This window comes from Sturnus vulgaris, chromosome 6 (genome assembly GCF_052056855.1).
Source record: "Sturnus vulgaris isolate bStuVul1 chromosome 6, bStuVul1.hap1, whole genome shotgun sequence".
Taxonomy (NCBI): Eukaryota; Metazoa; Chordata; class Aves; order Passeriformes; family Sturnidae; genus Sturnus; species Sturnus vulgaris.
The window spans coordinates 27,660,186-27,678,575 of record NC_142248.1 but is presented as its reverse complement, the minus strand read 5'-3'; the positions used below and the strand labels follow the sequence as shown (position 1 = coordinate 27,678,575).

The 18,390-nt window shown below is 37.9% G+C and overlaps 1 protein-coding gene and 1 long non-coding RNA gene across 17 annotated transcripts in view; one reads left to right on the top strand and one right to left on the bottom strand.

Moving 5' to 3' along the window:
* The window catches only part of NRXN3 (neurexin 3), a 945,575-nt gene that overhangs the window by 573,218 nt on the left and 353,967 nt on the right, over positions 1 to 18,390 (bottom strand). The gene's annotated exons all lie outside the window — the stretch shown is intronic.
* Positions 1 to 18,390, top strand: part of LOC148223381 (uncharacterized) — a 34,161-nt gene that overhangs the window by 4,439 nt on the left and 11,332 nt on the right. Inside the window, exon 2 of the long non-coding RNA XR_015804325.1 lies at positions 10,848 to 10,899. This is a non-coding gene — a long non-coding RNA (uncharacterized LOC148223381). The remainder of the gene's footprint in view (positions 1 to 10,847; positions 10,900 to 18,390) is intronic.

Sequence of the window (18,390 nt, the reverse complement as noted above, 5' to 3'; positions counted from 1 at the left end):
TCCTATCCACACTGCAGTCTGGGAAAGAAGTACCCCAGAAACAGGTTTCCAACATCTGAAATCCCCTGTGAGCCCAAGAGGTCTGCCCACACGCTGAAAGATAACACTTTTCATCTAGGCCAGAAGTCCAAGCTCCGGTGATGAAATTTAACTTGATAGTACAATGGATTTTAGCACTGGTTGTATGAAACACGAACAACCCATTCCTCCACAGCTGAATGGAAAGCAGGCAGCAGCAGCAGCAGCTTTCAGCAGCAGCCCTGCAACTTTTAAGAAATGCAAATTTTGAATCATCTCTGCCATGCTCTCAGAATACCCAGTCTGACAAGATCACAAGTACAGTAGGAAGAGCTGTAAATTATGTAATAGGTAAAAATATGCAAGTTTCCACTCTGAAGAACTGCTTGGAAGGAATCACAGTGAATTTCAATATCCCTACACCTACATACTTGTAATAAGGTGAGAAAGACTTATAAAACCACAGGCAAGATTAGTTGATCCCATCCAATCCACACCTTTGCTATCCTAGTGGAACACAGAATATTTCCACAGAATTTCCTATATTTATTTATTAAGGATTGATATTTTTTGTTTGTTTTGATGTAAATTCCTTTAGCCAGTCAAAATGCAAATTAAAGTTTCGGTTTTGTCAGCACCAGTCTGGAAATAAGCACAAACTTCCTGCATTTCAGTCCTTCCATTTTCAACTTCCCCATCTCTTTTTTGAAGTCTAATCTGAGGATATGAGTTCTTTACTCCATAGGACAGTTCATTTCACCATAACAAATACTAAGATGCAATAAATTCTCCTGCCAGTAACGCTGATTATTCATCCAGTTTTCTAAGAACAGTATTTTGTTGACAATTACTCACAAAAGAGTTCACCTTGAGTCCAGAGATCACTGCATGCATGGGTATCATCAAAATCTACTTAAGTGATAATGGGGCTGGTAGACAAGAATCTGCCTAAGTGGGTATATACCAACAATCCTGAGGGGCCAAGGATGGACTTTACACTATCATTCTTCTCACAAAAAAAGAGCTGAGGTATTAGAAACAAAGTTTTCAAGTCTTTTACATGCCACAGGAGGAGTAATTTTAAAGTCTCTGAGATCCTAGAGCCAGAACAAGAATATGGCTCTAACAGCATCCAAACTATGAAAGGCAAGACATAAACTGGAGTTTACTACTTCATCTTACAGAACACGTGTGCACAGGCTAAAATCCAGATAACTGAGATAGGTTTTTTATTGAGGTATCAGAGACTGAAATCTCCATGTATTACATTGTCACTGCTAAGTTTTGCTGGCTTGTACAAATATTAATTTAGCTGTTTTGTTTTCCTGTTATTCTCACTTCAAATTAATAAACAGCTCTAGAGATCTTTGGTTTTGTTACAATTAAAAAGATAAAACATAAAAATATATTAATAAATAAGAACAAGGAGGTTTTTTCTTCTCCCAAATGAAATTTAAACCAAACAAAAGGCAATAAAAGAGTGCGCAGTGGAATCTCCTTTTGTATCTGTAAGAAAATTATTGTCTAAACACCCAAACACTGTCTAAAGAAAAGTACATGGTGTGCCTAGTAAAATCATAGACAATAACAATGCAGCCATATATGAGAAGATGAGTGCTCCAGATAGATGTACATCTCCCAAAGCTATGCACTGTACAGATTATCAATGTATTACCAACCATACAGACAAAAAACCACTTCAAAAATTACAACCAATGTCTGTATAGCCCCATAACTTAGCTACATCAATGAGGGATGTGACTTGGTTCTGTACAACTTCTGTGTGTCTCCACCACACTCCATTTCATGGCGAAAATATCCCTTCAACCAAAGCCTCCCCTCCATTTCTGCAAGTTTTTCATACACACTTTGACTCAAAGGTAAAAGTTGTTCCACATAAAAGAAGCGTTTTTGAAGAGAAGCCTGTGAAACTCCAAGGCTGGGGTGAGGAAGCTGGGTTGCCTACCTTATAAGTAAATATTCTCTCTGTTTTCTTGGTAAGGATCCAGAGAAAGGCAGAGGCTTTTACTGTGTGACCATGAGGTAATGGTGAACTGCTATTTCTTTTCAAATTACAAGTTTTTAAAATGGTCATATGGATTAAGCAGTGGATTGAGACACAAATATGGTCCAGGTTCTTTCTAAGCTCTTCCACAGCTTCCCTTTAAGCCTCTATCTGTTCATCCTTAATCTATTAACTGAGACAATATGTCTCTCTTTCTCTCTCATGAAATTTTATTAAATGAAATATTAAATGCATCAGAAATGTGTCAACAATAACTACGTCAGAAATGAATGGCACAACACATGCAACTGAAGCAGGAGATGGTCCCCACCACTCAGGCACTAACGTGAGTGCTGCAGATGGCCTCTGCAGGTTTTAGATGTCTGAGCAGATTCTGGCTGGGTTCTTGGTGTTTTTGTAATAGAAATAAAGCATTCTGGATCATATATGAAATGACAGTGACCAGTTTGGTTGAAAATTCTGCCCTTTTAGTCTCTGATCAACTAGCAAGGAATGGAGATCAATAATTTTTTAACAAAATACAAACAGAAAAATGGCTTAAAAACAGGACCCAACAAGACCTTTTGAGGCTTTAATTCACCTGTAAGTGTGGTCAAGTCCACAAATTACAAAGAATGCATCTTCTTTGCTTTCAGATATTAGGAATGAGAATGGGGGGCAGGAGAAGAATTCACCTTACCTTTTTCAGAAGCACCATCTGATGATACTTTTCAAAAGCATTTTATACAGAGTTCAGTTTTCACCATGGAATATTACTGAACACATACTTACTTTTGGTGCATATGTCCAATCCTCCATCACCTACCACAGATATGCTTCAGGCATAAAAAAGCACCAGGAACAGGACTTCTAACCAAAGCAGATAAAGTACCAGAAAGCTCCTTCAACAGGAATAGACAGGAACCAGCATAAAATGAGATTTAGTTGGGAGGCCATGACCACAGATATCCATAGCAAAACATCTTTTTCTTGAAGGACACATTCTTTCTCATCATAAACTTCTAGTGTCTCCAAGCATGACTTACCAAAACCTCATATGTTGGGAGCCTTCCTGCTTTTATATTTTTCTTTTCTTTAAAAAAGTGAAAACAAAAGAAATCCAAGCTACACAGACAAAGCAAGACAATTTAATTCACAGCAGCACAAGCTGCATCACTTAGTCAAAGGAATGTTCTAAACACCTGTTTATGAGCAAAACCAGTCATAAAAACAGCTGTTAGCAGCAAACAGAAGCTAACAACAACAATTTCCCGTCCTTTTCCAGACACATAATGACATTTAAATCACATAGCATCACAGAAGAATTGCATAGAGCTGATGGTAATTGACGTAATTACTTGTATGCATTTCTCCACTACATACTGTTGTGCTGTAAACCCAAGCATGTTAAAAGTAAACAGAGCTTTTGAAATCCTAAAACAAGAACACAACATTCCCTGCTGGATCCTTTTAACCTGTAGGTGTAAAGAAAACATCCACTTCAAAGTTTTAAAACTTCAAAATGCATAATTTAAACCTCAGGCAGACACTGAAAAATGTAAAACTTCACCAGTTCCTTTTGGTTAAATGGGTTCAGATCAGAGCGGAGATGATACACAAACAGGTAATGAATGTTTATGTGATTAAAGATGAAGACAAAAAGAAAAAGAAACCACTAGGAAAATATGCAGAGTTTTATTTTTCTTCTTTCTTTCAAAAGAACCAAATCTTTCACCTGCAGATCTTTGATGGATCAGAGCAGAGGAGAAACACATCAGTAAATGTGAATCACAGAAAACTCTCCTTCCTTGAGTATGTGTTAGCATCAGCAAAACCATAAGGGAAGCAATGAATAACAACACGTTGATGGTTTTCGCTCAGAGGGGATTGCTGTTTAGGAAGGCTCCAAAAATCCTAAATGACAACAGATTTTACTACTAAATATTTGAATCCTATGTATCAGCCACATACAAGGACTTTGAACTGGTGTTGGAGGTTGGGAAGAGAAAAGTAGCTCTGCAGTCTAATGTATCTCTGGTTACAAACAGATCTGTAGGTAAACTGTGACACCATGTGGGAAAAAAATCTCATATAAATACAGTTAAAACGTCCAATGGAGAACATCAGGCAGAAAAATACACTCATCTCCCATATAAATAATAAATGCATCACTCTAGATAACAAAACTCAACAGGTTAAATGATGAGCCCAGGTGGAGGATTGATATCAATAGAATATCCTATAATAAGCACGGAAGAATGTAGAGAGGACACAGTATCCTCCATACACAAAGAAAGAAGGTTCCAAAGCTATCAGCTCTTCCATACATATAAACTTTCAAACAATCGTTTCTCGAAAGATTTCTTTTTGACTCTCCATTTGAAAACATTTTTGGATTCAAAATAAAATAAATAAATGGCAACGGGAAAAAGCCTACTGCAGCAGAGTCTAATTTAAAAAAGCTCTAAAAAATTCCCCAACCCTATCACACCCAAGACATTTAAATTTGGCACAGCTTTTACCAATACTCCAGACAAGTCAGAAGGATGCTGTTTCTATGGCTGTTTCCAGAGCCATGACTGCTGACAGATGGGAGGTGTCTCATAAGTACTTTTTAAAGATTAAGACAACTGTGTATTTTATTCCTCTACATAGCTCAACCTGAGCTGCATCTTGGTACCTTTCAGTAATTAATCCTTCATTCTTGTTCTCTGTGTTAGCAATTTAGTGGGACAGCACACAGGCTGAGATAACTTTCGTATATCAGATGGTATGTCAACAGATAATCAAATAACATGTTCTCTGTTCATTTGTAAAACAGCCTTTCTATTAAGCACAAACAGAGGAAGCCCAAGTGATGTTGAAGCTGCACTAATGGGGCACTGAGTTTTGCTCCATAAGCACAGTACCTGGTCTATAGAAAGATGGGAACGAGGCCACAAGACTTTAAAACCCTTGCAGGTCCTGGTCTCATGTTACATGCATATGGCTACTGAAGTAACACCAAGAAAATCATGAAAGGTTGTAAAGAGTGGAGTGTAATGGCTCAAGGATAGGGAATGGGGAATTGACATGCTTAAACACTTAAGTTAAACTGCATCTTAACTTAGCTGCTATAGTGTTTCTGGATCAATTCTGTACACATCGCAAGGTAAGCTAATTAGAAATGAAAAAATAATGGATGTTTAAATAAAGCATGCTTTCCTTCAAAAAAAGTAAGAAAAGCACATTTTCTTACACAGAAGGATTGCAACAATATGCACTTCCCCAGATTAAAAAATGCTCATCTTCCAAAATGGCCTCATGACCCGTTTCCCAGACAACTTTGAAGTACTTTTAACCCTACAGTGTAAGGATAGCTCATTTTTCCTACTTACTATTCAACCTAAGATCAGGCCTTTCCCAATATAATGTAACTTAATGGAAATTAAATTTATCTATCCAGCACTGGAACAGGTAAATTCTGTTGTGGTTAAATCCCAGCCAACAACTAAGTACCAGAAGCTGCTTGCTCAGTCCTGTCCTCACTTTGTGGGATTGGGAAGAGAGTTAGAAAAAGGCAAAATACATGAGTGGAAGTAAGAACAGTTGTGTGTTACTGACACCATCCTCATATTGAATCCAAAACACAGCTCTGTACCAGTTACTAGGAAGAAAATTGATTCTATCCCAGCTAAGATCAGGACAATACCAAAAGTCAAACCAACATTTTCACCTGCCTCTGTTTAACCTCTCATGACAACTATTCATACTATTGAAATAAGCTGATCTCCATGCATTACAGTCTTGGTTATCAAGTGCATATTTGCAGTAAAAGCTCTGTTTATTTTAATGCAGAGTCAGTTTGCACATGCATTGTACCTTCTGTTTAAGAATTTTAGGCAGAGACACATAATTTCCTCAAAAAATTCATTGTTCTACCACCAGGAAAAAATAAGAAAAGGATGGATTAACTTTCCAATGCTTTGTCAAGCTTTTCATGGCTTGGTTTTAAGGGGTCTTCGTATTGTTCAGCAGTGTCAAGCACCCTATTGTGTTACTGAAATCCACATCCTTGGCATTCCTCATTGCTTTGCATGGAAGTCTTACAATTGTGACAGTCAGAACTCAAAGATCAGTTTTTACCATTTTTAAATCAAATTGTTTGTTCCTAGCAGTTTACAAGCAGAGTAAAATAAAACTGAGAAGTTTTGGCTCAGACATACATGCTTTGTCAACAGCAAATCTATAAATTAGAACTACATAAAAATGTAAGGACAGTATAGTAGAACTAACTCTTACATTTTCCTCATGTATCTTTAAAAACAAACACCAAAAAACCCAGAAGAAGCTTCAGGGGTTTTCTTAAAGCTTTCCAAAATGTTTTGGGTAGTGAGGCAGATAGTTTATGGGCACCATCTTCAAGCACCAGAAGATCTTGTATACATCCAACATTACAACCTTACACTATGACACTGACATAAGAAATGGGCAAAGACACAAGAAGCAGCACTATACATGGCCCCTAAAATTACAGTACTCTACTGTGGAAAAGCAAATTGCCAATGCTGACTGCTGTCTAATATAAAAGCACTATAATTTTAAAAAGCCCAATACAGAAAATGAATCTACCCTGCAGAAGCATGCTGCTGTCTTCTGTTGTTAGTGATTCGATGGGCCACAGACAAAATCATAAAAACACAACCAACAGCATCTAGAGGGTCTCTTATGTAAGTTCAGGAAATCCTAATTCAAAATTTCTAGGCTACATATAGTTAGACGTTCATAATTTTAAACTTTTCCTAGAATTTTTTTATACGAATGAAACAGAATGTCAATCAGAAAAGGTAGTAAGGCTGTAAGTAAAACTACAGCAGACATACATATCCTGTTCTTCTACTACTAGCCATGGCTGAATACACACACAAAAGCCAAGTTGCACTCCATTTAGACAGCAAATAAACTGATTGAAGCAGGTACCTTTAATTTCTTGTTTTTTTCTCATAAGCCATCCAAAATATCATAAAGATTCCCAGGCTTTTTTGACTTTGCTGTTATAAAGATTTCCTGAGTAAGTAGTTCTCTTAAAGTTCCCATTTTATGACCAGATTCAGAACAGATACTGACGAACAAAGTACCCCTTGCCTTCTGCATGACAAACAAAACCTGACTGAATTCCTAAGCCTACAGAAGTACTTGAACTCTTTCTCAGCAAGATCAGTGCATGATACTTCTCTATGCTGTTAAGAACCCATGTTGGTGTTTATACAACTTCACACAAACAATCAAAAATCCAGCGTCCAGCAGGGGAGTGTCTCTCATGTCTCTACAGGACAGGATGATCCTTTCAATCATTTGTCTTTTCAGAAAGAAGATATATTGCTGTAAATGTAATCAATCCACAGAGATGTACAGCAGTATTCATAACAGAGTGCATCAATCATGTGTTACTGAAACACTTCAGGGAGGACTGAATAAAAGAAAAATCAAAGTGCTTTGAAGAGAACCATCTCCTCCCCGCCACCATGAAATCTCACATCAACAGCATTCATCTCAGCTTTAAAATTATAAATATGCTCAGAATCAAAGATTAGTTTCAGTTAATTTCCACTTTCAGTTATTTACTAACACTCACAACATATCAAGAAAATTTTGTAATTCTATAAATCCTTCTTTTAGAAAAATTCAGATAAACATTAACAAAAAATGTAAGTCTTCATTTTATGAAACAGGAAACTGAAGTGTTAAGGTGCATGTAAATCATAAAATACTGCCTGAGCTAAACTGAACTCAGCTGCTTTGTTTTCCGTTTTCCCCCAACCATCAAAGAGTGTATTCCTCTGAGAGTCTAATTCTGAGAGTTCTCCCATATGACTCCACTTTTCAGAAAGAGAAAAGAGCTATCCAAAACTTCATTTTTCCACAAAAACAAGGAAATTGTTTATGCATCTAGGAAATAGGTTTAGGAAACAACAAGTAATACTTGTGGATTGTTTACTAACAATGAGAATTGTGAGTCACATGAATGCTTAGAAGAATACATAACACAAAGAGAAAGCTGTGCCCAGTCTATGGTAGCCATTCAGAAGAACGTGCACATCAGTGTGCTGAGCTAAACCAACAGCTTTTCATAGAGACATACTTTGAAGAAAAGACAATAAGCAGGGACAAAGAGAAAAAAATACAAAATGACCAAGTATAAGAAACTATCTATTGGTGAAGACTGAAACCAAAGCCAAAGTGACATAGCTATAGGAAGATACATTCAGTTGGATTAAAAGGAAGAACGGGACAAAAGGACAGAAATTAATCAAATCTCAGAAAAGTGCCAGATGAGATTAATTGTATTAATTAAAAAAAAAAAAAGTGAGGGCAGATAAGAGGACGTGCATGTTACAGTACAGTAAAAGGGTAAAAGATGTCATGTGTTCTGCAGCACACAGGCAGTGGGTGGTGGCAAGCAAAGAACAATATCTATTTGTGTTAGCACTGCCCATCAGTGGAGCTCTTTTCACAATTGTATGTGCCAAACAGTGGTTAGCAAGTGTCAGTAAAGGAAGGATCAAGGCTGAATACGAACACTGCAAAACAACGAGAATTACAGAGCACAAATCACTGTGACAAAGAAGTTCCAAGTGCCAAAAGAAGTCGCACCTCATGGTAATATAACCAGCTTTGGAGGAGGGTGGTGGGAAGGACAAAAATTGGAAACAACTAAAGCATAGATGAAAAGGCCAATTACCTGGCATTACTTAAATGTTCAAATTGAGACAGTCCCCTTCAAGCCTGTTCCCCAACCACACTTGCTGAAGTCAATACCTTAAAAAATGCTCATTTGTCACTAGTACTAGTGTGTTCAAAAGGGAACAGACTTCATGAATTTACAGTACCAGCTAGATCAGCCAGCAAAGCAATTACAGGATAGGAGTGAAATAGCACACAGTACATCTCCTCTTAAATCTCTACTGAAAGTGAACATTACAAAAAACTAGAAATTTGACTGTATTGAACACCTGTTTATAAAAGGAAAGTTAAAGAGTTTTTACCCTCTACTGGTTTTTATTCCCCAGAAATGCAAACTCAACCCCTGTAAGACACTCAGTAAACTAACTTGGCTAAACTACATATTTGGTGGGAATGTGCAGCAGACTATATCAAGACTTCAATTTCCAAATAAAGAAAAACTGGCTTCAAGTATCAAATTAATTGCAAACAATGTAATAAGGCTGGGGAGAATATGGACTTCATATGAGCCCATCCTACTCTTCAGTTTTTCACCTGATTGGCTTTTGGGATGTTTTGGTTATTAATTATTGTGATCCAGTTGAAAATGAATGGGTTGTCTCTATCAGACCTGGAACAGCTGTTTATTCCTTCAGCCCAGCACATCTGTTAGCTTCATTTTCATGTCATACAGTCATTCAGACATTAGTCACCTGCTGGAGAAGTATATTTTTACATAAAAGCACTCACCTAGTGTCTGTTCAATTTTGCACTGTCTGTCACACCAGAATGTTGTAGCTGCATCCCCAATCTCTACCAGAAAGGTATCATCCAATTTTTTTGAGAAGTTTCTGGTATAAATAGGAAAATAAATGCCTTATCAGGCAGAGGATTGAAGAGGAAGTGCCATACTCCAGAGAACACTGAGAAGATTGAGGACCACTTGCACTTATGAACAGCTGACTTAGATTGTCTCTTGGAGGAGGGGTACCTCAAATGAATGAGGGAAGTGTGCTAGCTGCAAAACTCCAAGATGTCACCGCAAATAATTGTTCAATTACTAATTATCAGGGTGCTGACAGAAGAAAACTCCCATCTGGTTTAGATAAACTCCAGCAAAAGGAAGCTTTGCCCAAATGCTACGACAGAAAAAATTGGAAATGCCAAAAAAGTTAAGCATAAAATAAAGCTAGTAGAGTCTTGACAACATTGCAGAGAAAGGATACGGTAGCTCTAATAGTCAAAGCAATAAAATGACTATACATCAAAACCATGCATCATTCCAACATTTATTTTAGGCAAGTTTTGCTCTAAAAATAAAATCCAATATGCTTCACCTTTAGCAAAATGTCCTGAGGAAAAACTATTTTAACTTTTACACCTGTCCACTCAGTTTGGCAGTAGGCACATGGCTATGACAGATTCAATCTCTATTGTCTGAGAAGGGAGAAAGATACCTCATAAAAGTATCGTGAGAGTCTCACTCTTTTGCAAACACTCCTGCAGTTAAGAAAGAAAGCAGTCCAGCAGTATAGAAAGCTCCTATGCCTACTGCACAATCCAAATTGCTCTAACAGTAAGCAAATAGGAACACTCACACCTGTCAATACTGCACCTTCAGCAAGCATGCTCTTATTTTTAGCAATGCCAATTAAAGAAAATCTAAATTAATTTAGTTCTGTATTGCACCCTTTTGACCTCATTTAGGCCTCAGACCTCACAGTAGCCCATAGAAAAATGCAAGGGTGGCAGCAGTAGTGGTCTGTAATTTTTGGCCACTGGTGCCTTCAGTACTGAAATAAGAGGTGCCAGCTCTACAAAGCATCATGCACTGGAGAGGCTGGACCACAGAGGCACCTAGGTGTCAACTCCAGAATGGAAGTCAGGACTTACAGAGGCTCCAGAGCAGCAAAGAGACATGGGTTTCTCTCTTCAACATACAAAACTGCCTTTCCTGTGCAAGTAATCTAGTTTTTGGCACAGGTGGGACTAGGTTCTGATTTGTGGATGTAAATGGAACTATTTCTCCCCTTGGTGAAAGGCTTTTTTCTGTTCTGTATATTGTACAGAGAAGTATAATGGTTGAACATATTAAAAGTCAAAACGCTATGTTTTTTTCCAGCATTATGGAAACTGTTTCCCCTGGACATCCTGGAACTGCAGAATACAGAAAGGTACTATCTAAAACTAATGCTTTTTTTCTATACCTGATATACTGTAGGTGAAATTTTAGAGAAAGAACCAACAGCAGTTACTGAATCTGGATGGAGCTGATGAGTTCTGTGCCTGAGTCTTTAAAGCCCTCTCTGCTTTGTCAGAATGATCTCGAACATTGCAGGTTGACACAGCCTGACTTAAAGCACTTCCTGACAAGAAGATTTGCTTCTTACAAGACATGAACAGTGTTTAAACACCAGAAGGGCACACCACTCATAACCCAAGATTCGCTTATTCATTTACTATTGCTCAAAGATCACAAATTATAGTTTAATACCATCATCAGAAAGAATTACAACCTTTCCTTCTGTCAACAAACCCTGAACCCTGACAGAAAATGTCTGATTTCCAGGTGTTTACCATTACAGCTACACCACTGAAGTAATAAGAAATTTAAAAGTGACTGAACACAGGGACTTAGGTTGACCTGCCCTTTCATATCTAAATGCAAGCTTCCTGTTAACAAACCCGTGACAGTACTCACATCTATGATTAATGTTGCTAAACTGTAATTAGAGCTGGCAAGTATCTAGTTCAGAGACAGCAGCAAGCAGCAGGTGTCCCATCAAGTGATGCCATGTTCCCACCTCCCCTTCAAATAGCCTCTGCTACAGAAGCTCCTGGCATTGTAAGGTAGGGGCAGACCAGGAGAAAAGTTCTCACACAATTTTTTGTAGCTTCAGGGAAGCTCTACATACAGCCATGCCAGCAAAGAGACCACGATTTCTAGTTCCATATATTTCCTGACAGTATTTCTGCAGCCCTCACAGCCTTTATTATTAATCAAGGTCTCGTAACTTCAGGGAGGTAAATATCACTCATTCGTTTACACACAAAGTCACCAAGTTTGAACAAGATCAATTCCAGAAGAGTCGGGAATGGATTAATACATTTTTCTGGGCAGAACAAGTATTATGATCATATGCACTGACCTCCTGCACAACTCAAGCCACAGCACTTCAGCCAGTAATTTCAACACTCAGACTGTAACTTCAGTTTGAACTAGAGCTTATCTTTTAGAGAGACATTCAGCCCTGATTTAGAGACTCCAGGTGATGGAAAATCTTCCATCCAACTAAAAAAATTGTTCCAGTGATTAATTACCCAAACTGTTAGAGATGGATTCCTTATTTTAAAGTCTCAATTTGCCTAGCTTTCACTTCCAGTCATTGATCCTCATTACACGTTTTCTGCTCCAAAAAGATAAAGAAGCAGTCTACAATCAGAGATCTCTTCCCTGAATAAGTATCTGTAGGCTGTCTTCAATTCCCCTTTTAACCTTCACTTCTATAAACTCTGTAGAGTGAATTTCCTTGTCTCACTACTCAAGTTATGACACTCCTCAAGTACACATCCTTAGGAAGTAAGATATCACATCATTTTTATAGCCTCCTTCTGAACCCTTTCAAGTTTACTAGGAAATGCTACTTTTGATGCAAAGGACAAAGTCTTGAATCCTTACTTTGTTAATGGTCTCCAATGTCACATCCAAGGTAATCCAATGCATAAATATTCTTCTACTTGTATAGCCCAGTTTTCTCAGCTATAGAATTAGAGAGAGCATATGCTTAACTGGTTATAACATTTCTCAGCTCCCTTTTCAGAACTACAGCTTCCAAAGTAAGAAATACTCTTTGTTACTAGAAAGAGGAATTTGTCACAGGGTGTATTAAGAAATCAATTACCCAAATGAGCCCACCTCATCAGCTATTAAAAAAAAAAAATCTAGGCTGACTGATTTGCCCACACCAGTATTTGTCTCTTCATTACCTTTTTGGTAATTTTAACCTGTGTCCTTTATCTCCTCATAACATTGCACCCATTACCTCTTCCATGCTCTTGATGAAATAAAGTGGGGCATGTATGGCACACATCATCCACAGTGCCATCTTTCCCCTTCCTCAAGGGTGTCACTGCCACAGCTATTAATCGACACTGTCCTTTATTTTCCATTGCCTAGACTTCACTAGAAATCAGAACTGTTATTTTACAGATCAATTGTTTTACTCTTAAAAAAGTATTTTTGTAATAAATATTTAGGTCTCATAGGCTTAAGACCCCCGTATACAGTACACATTACACATGCAGGATACTCTATGATCACTGCCACTGAATTATTTTGGGATCATAACTGGCAGTTTTCCAAATACAGAGTAAGGTATACCTTTCAGAATTTAAACTTATTCACCATAGCCTAATTTATGGTGAGGTATGTTTATTCTGTTTGTTTGGTTTTGTTGTGCTTTTTTGTGTTTTAAACAAAAACGTATGTAATTCCTATAGTTTTCTTTCTCAATTGCTTGCACTGAATCTCCCAATTTCTATTACTTCCCCTAACCCATACTCTGTAACTCTATCACAGCACATTTAAGCACCACACAGAAAGCCACAAGGGCTTTCATACATTTCACTATGCACAATCAGTCTCAAATAACATTGTACTTCATCACCCTTGTATGTCCCAGCCACATAAAATAAAGGAAAATGCAAATGATTTCTACAAATATATTCCTTCAATATAATAAGAAAGGCTCATAGTTTTATAGCTACATAGCCCAGATATATTTGGTTGAGAACTCAATACTGACAAAAGCAACATTACCTGTTATCTAGTTTTGTCCAGAAAGAAATCCTTCAGCTTCCAAGTCGGAAAGAGATCCAGGGAAACTGGTGGCCCAAATTCTGCACAGCTAGCTACCAATGCACAAATAAAATCTTCCTCTGTAGGAAGATTTTCTTCAAATGCTATCAAGTGTCAACTATTTCATGCCTATGGATTAAAAACCTCAAAAAAAAAATATAGCTGGGATACAGGTCTAGTTAACAACAGATCATCAGTCTCAGTACAACAATTCAGAAACTGCAAGTTATTCCCATTAAATACTCAAGAGAGCTACACAAAGTGCTTTGGTTTTGACTTCCACATCCAAATCCACTGTCATGTTTTTCATTAGGCTGCTCCAGCTACAGTACATGCAGAAAATAAAGAATCTTTGCTCCCTGATGGTAGGGACCCAGTTAAGCTCTATAGAAGAACTCCCAGAACAGAAGCTAATTATTAAGCCCATTATTGGCAGTAAATGACAAAACACTAAACAAGAACAGCAGCTTACTGTCAGGAAAAGGTGAGGGTAAGTAATTACCAGCAAACAGATTCACATTAGAGTTCACATTTAAGATATGTTTTTAAACTCAAGGAGACTTTCCGAAACCAGGTTATCTTACTTTCAGAGTTCAGGCTACAGTGTCATAATGATTCCTGCTGGGTTTACAATTTATGAATGTAGGTTCACAGCCACAAATGCTGTTTACACACTGAAGAGGAGGGGCACTCCCCCCCAGACATGGATGAAATCAGTGTTTCATTTTCTCTCCTTTTAGAAAGCGGAACTGATCCAGTAATAGTGACCTTTTATATTTAGCAATATTTTACAATGTTCACAGCTTACATATTTTATTCTGTTAGTTTTCTTCCCGCCCTGTGTTTAATACTGCTTTACCTGCTTCTTGGTTACCCTATCATTCCTTCTCCATTCTTGTCTTCCTGCTTTCATCCCCTTTGTGTTCAATCACCTTTCTCACAATGAAGAGCCCTTTCCTTAGACTCTTTTCTTTCCTATATATGCATGCTACTTAGCAGACAATGAGGACAGCAGAAGAAGGAAAAATGCATATCTTCAGAAACACTATGAGTCAGCAGAACTGGTAAAAAGAATTACTTCCACTGATAACATGCCACAGGAGTCTCTCAGGCTACTGTCTGTCCTAATGAAATCAGCAACACATGAAAAGGAAGGAGGAAGAGGCAGTTTAGACTTCATGCTCTCAGGTAGGGCTGCCTCTTCTAAAACAGCCCTCTGAAATATGCCATTATTGGTGCAATAACAAAAAAATATTGTTTCATCTATGTGCCTCAAGTAAATCAGAAAGCGTCATGTGTGCTGGGACAGCACCAGTGGTGCCAGTCTGCACCTTGAGGCATAAGGAATACAGAGGTCTGAGCACCAGCCCAGCTGTGCAGCCCTTCCACACCAATATGGAGAAAATCCTCTCTGCTAAGTTATAAAAATGAGAGAGCAGATAGCAATGAAACATTCAGCCAGGACAGCAGGAGGGACCCAGACAACCATAAACTGACTGGGAACACCTTAGGTGCAAACCGACTCCCACATAGCTGCAGAAGGTCCAAAGTTTCATCAAGAATCTCAGGATTCCTACAGCTCCCACCTAAGTCTCCATCTGCTGAGGACACCGTATGGGACAGACTGGTCCAGGCGAAAGACTGCACAACTTTTTGCAAACTGTAGTTAAGAAATGGCACTGAGATGGTCTATAAAAAGGAAGTGTCTGATCTTAAGTCACTGATGTATCAAACCCAGTAACAGTGGGTACAATTCAGGGCACTGCTACTCCAGCAATACTACCAGAGGATCCAAATAATGCCAAAGAGGATGGAGCCTAACTTTGAGCACTGGGAACGGGGTACAGTGATTATTGGTTCTGAAAAAAGGTATGTATACAGGATTTTAATAACGTGGACTTAATTTATGGCTTTGCTACGTGTATTTCATGTATAATTGGCAAATGTCCCTCATGATTTTAAGAGACTTATAAATCCTTAGTGTAGATACAAATTTTAAGACAAATGTACCAAATGGTGATGTATCCAGATACAAAATGTTTCTACACAGATGTTTCATAGTTCAAAGGGTATTTAAATGCAGAAATCAGCCCTGTGTCATATGGGAGGTCAGGATAGATCATAATGGCATCTTCAGACCTGAAAATACACCATGTAAAGCAAATGATAATGCCTAAAGACGTACCAGTAAAGCTGAACTCCTGAAAACAGATAATCATGGACAATTCAGTGTCTATGTATTTTACAGAAGATGGATGTCTCCATGGTGTACTTAAAATCATCATCCCAGCACTTCATAGGGCACCTCACTTGCTCCAGTCTCTTGTACCACAATGACTGCTGTTTTCATGATTTTAAAATCAAACTACAATAAGCCTTAAACGTAGCATTTCAGACTAGCTCTGAAGCATAATATCTGAATTTGAGGTTTGCTATTAGTCACATATTCCCATCAGGATGACAGTTAACAATTCAATTATCAAACCTTCAAGGCCTCTTTCTAGAAATACTTTTCGTAGAATCCCATTAGCAGTGATTCACATCCTTCCTAGTCCTTCTCAGTTTGTGATTAACACTGAAACAGTGAAGAACAGGCTTACAAGCAAAATTGTTTACTCAATTTGTATGCCCTTCCAATGCAGGGACACAGTCAAGTCTGAAGCATGAGACAGCAGACTGTCCTCAGTGCTTCTTCAGACAAGCTTAGATTATCAAAACTAGTATTTAGTTTTTGACATATATAGCCTTAGGAGTATTGAACACAGAACGTCTTCTGACAAAGATGGGAGATGGAAAACCACCCCCACATTTTGGAAAATGTTGATTCCCTGATTCCCTAGATCCCCTCTCTAGGTGGAATGTTGTTGTGTTTTATTTTTAATTTATTCAACATCCTCTAGGTGCTGTAAATGGAAGATTAGAAGGTTGTAATTTAAATATTCAGTGTCAGTATATAACAAAGAGCCAGATTCCTTCTGGGAATAAATATTTCTTAGGAGGAGTAGTTCAGCCTGTGGATTATATTTTCTGTGTTTATATAAAGGGGAAGATGCTGACAGATACCACAGTTGAGTGTTTAGCAATCAACAGAGTGCCAAGAATTGTCACCAGATGAACTATTATAATGACTAAATAAAGAAATGCTAGATATGTCAAATGGGAAGAGGATGTTTTGGGCTTTTGCTCTGAAGCAGGTAGAAAATCAGTTCCATTTAGCACTACCTGCTCTGAAACTTTCTATCCAAAAAATGCTTGAGAATTCTTGGCTTGGAAGAAATACCAACACAAAGCCAATTAGCAGCAAAATTGTACTTTCCCAACTGGGTCCCTTTTGGATCAAAATTAAGCTGGATACCAGCAGTCATTGGGCTGCTGATCACAGGGTATGGACAGCAAGGATCCTGGATAACTCAGCTTGTGGAATCACATTTGCCCTTATTTTTAATGGAAATCCAAAGCCCTTGTCTTTTCATGTGACTTGATGTATACCTCCTGTACCTGCATTTAGTTGCCTGCATCAGCACCCCAGCTTTTCTCTCAAGCTGCCCAACAGCTGTAGAAATTGAACTTCACTGAAACTGCCTAATTTATGTCTTTCCCTCAGGAAAAAGCAGCTGAAGCCATGGAAGATGCTGAGTGCCATGGAGAAATAAAAATTCAATGAGCAATGCTAGGCACAGATTTTTAAACCTGGTGCTTATTTTTATCTAGACAAAAAAATACTTGCTCCTGTTGAAAATCTCTCTGCATTAGCACTTACATTTTTGGCAGTGGTTTCGGTGAAAGTAGAAACACAATCTTAGACTTGCCTTGAAAAGACAGGACATGCAAGGTCAGCTGGCTTGTTTTAGCTATTTAGAAAACAGTTAAAGTAGCTTTTCTTCTGTACCCTTGGCATGAACAAATCAATAAAAACATAAAAAGATTAGACAGAGTGACAGAACAAATGACTGACTTGCAAGATACATAGATTCTGTAAAGACACAAAAACATGCAGAACCATTAAGGCCCATATGCCAATTGATACATGCACTCAGTGAACATACACTGTACAAGACTGTTCAGCAATTGCAGCAGGGAAATTCTAAAAGCAGAGGCTCTCCCAGAAGTGAGGAGGTAAAGAAAAATGTCTCCAATCTATAATGAAAAATTACATGCACACACACGCTGTGTTTTTTTGAACATGATTTCCTCTTTTATATTCCAAGGCTTGGACATTGCTTTGTATGTTCAGATCAAAGCAGCAGCTGTCAGAGCTTTGGTATTGTTTGGCTTTATTTATAGAAGGGCAGAGAACAATTATTCTCAAGGTACATGAGGGCTCCAAAACAAACAGGTTAAGACCAAGCTGAGTGAATTTGGAAGCTAATTTGTCACATATTATACACCCAGATGAGAAGTGCAAGTTCTCATTCTCTCTCTGCTCTGACTTGAAAATATCTGTTCACTTAAAAAAATAAAATTAATATTCTTTTCTCATGACCAGATGACCCTCCCTTTTCATATATTTCTGATTCCCTACAGTGAAAAAATGACTGCATTTTACTTTTAGACATCTAAAATCGACCTTATCTATACTACAATTTCTTTCTTTATTTTTGGATCTTTCACCTTCACTTGTTATTTAAAACTGGCCTCTTTTCAATCTCCTATCTCATCACACATAATTTAGTCTCTTCTGATAAAAAGTATCCTTCCTCTGCATTTTCTTCATGCTTTTCTTATCTAGCTAACATACCACATCTTTTCAAACCTCATCCAAGAACTTATTTCATTATTTTATACAGGATGCACATTACAACTCTTT